The sequence below is a fragment of the Austrofundulus limnaeus genome, unplaced genomic scaffold, assembly GCF_001266775.1.
Source record: "Austrofundulus limnaeus strain Quisiro unplaced genomic scaffold, Austrofundulus_limnaeus-1.0 Scaffold551, whole genome shotgun sequence".
Lineage (NCBI taxonomy): Eukaryota > Metazoa > Chordata > Actinopteri > Cyprinodontiformes > Rivulidae > Austrofundulus > Austrofundulus limnaeus.
The window spans coordinates 92234-94039 of record NW_013952953.1 but is presented as its reverse complement, the minus strand read 5'-3'; the positions used below and the strand labels follow the sequence as shown (position 1 = coordinate 94039).

The window sequence follows — 1806 nt, the reverse complement described above, 5'->3', positions numbered from 1 at the left end:
ACACACACACACACACACACACACACACACATCATGTGTTTGCACTGAAAAGTTATGGAGATGGTTAAATATTTGTATGACTTTATCTGACACAAGTCTTGCAAAAAATGTATTAATACATAATTACAAAACATTATAATTTATAACACTAAAATGACAAAAATGTAAACTAAAGAAAAACTGTTCAAAATCATCCTCTTCTCATTAATCCCTTTGGTCCAAATGGTTCAGGTTAAATTATTTGTATAACACGTCATTGGAGAAATATACTGTGTACTTTGATTAAGGACATGTACACAGTGTATAGTGTTAGGAGGATAATGTGTTCATGCTCTTAGTCAACGTACACAGAATAGCGTTAGGAGTGTACTGTATTGTGTACTTCACTTTAACCCATGACGTGGTAATTACCAAGCTTCTGCAGAACTTGAAAAGGTAATTCAATTGGTAAAMCCTCCATTTTCTTTAACACAGTGCTGAACAGGAAACAGTGTTGTCTGTTGTTGTGCTTTAATTAGACAACACGACAGAGCAGTGTTTGTCCAGTACGACTTGTTGTTCTAAATTTTGTTGGTTTTATTTAGGTTTTGGCAGAGTGCAGCCTGGTGCAAACACTTCTGTATTAATTCTCCACATTCCTGTTTCACAAAAAATGCATGAAGTTCAGTTCTTTTAGCTTCGTTGCAGTGAGGGGAGTAAAAGTGTTAAAACTCCACTGACAACCACCAGTTTGTTTCTGCAGCTMTAAATTCAGCGTGCCGCCGTGTGCTGAAGCATCATCATGTCTTTGTTCAGAATTTATTTGTTCAAAAGTATGTCACTGTCAGACTGATTGTACGTTTTATTGTTTCCAAAATGTTGACTCATAAAGAAAGAAATGCCTTTTTGTTACTTTAGAAATGTGGTTTCTTCTGTGTGATCAAAATGAACAGGCTGGTTCTCCTTGTCTCTCTTTTTGTGACAACACTTATTAGTCATAGAGTGTAGAGAGCATGGAAAGATTTGTAGAGGCTCGGCTAATAGCTAGCCAAATGAGGACATGAAGTTTAGCGTTTTTCAGGCCTGTAAAAGAACTCCTCGAAAATGACGTACTGGTGTTAAAGAKTGTTACATTAGCTAATATTATTCCTCTAAACATTTAGGTGACACTGTTAGCCAGCTGTGACAAAAGTGTAGAAGGCTAATATTAGCTTATGTAGCATTCTTTTATACCTACGTTTCCCAGGGTTTTAAACAAAAAGTCATGAAAGTTGTTTGGCTCCACCTTCAAATGTCTTTTTTGAAAAAGCTAAACAAAATTAAGTTAAAGTGCATATGAGCTAGTGGTGATCATAGGGACCGGGGTTCATAAATACTGAGGAAAAAGGTACTAAGGAACATAAGTACTGAGGAACGTAGACATTGGGAAACATAGGTACTGGGGAACAAAGGTACTGAGGATTATAGCTACTAAAAACATAGGTCATGAAGAACATAGGTACTGAGAAACATAGGTACTGAGAAACATAGGTACTGAGAAACATAGGTACTGAGAAACATAGGTATTGAAGAACAGTTATTGAGAAACATAGGTACTGAGTAACATAGGTACTGAGAAACATAGGTACTGAGTAACATAGGTACTGAGAAACATAGGTACTGAGAAACATAGGTACTGAAGAACAGTTATTGAGAAACATAGGTATTGAGGAATATAGGTACTGAAGAACATAGGTACTGAGAAACATAGATACTGAGAAACATAGGTACTGAGAAACATAGGTACTGAAGAACAGTTATTGAGAAACATAGGTATTGCGGAATATA

General features: G+C 36.1%; 1 protein-coding gene across 1 annotated transcript in view; it reads left to right on the top strand.

The window, feature by feature from the left end:
• Positions 1-1806, top strand: part of LOC106530716 (dystrophin) — a gene marked incomplete at its 3' end in the record, with an annotated part of 355898 nt that overhangs the window by 271166 nt on the left and 82926 nt on the right.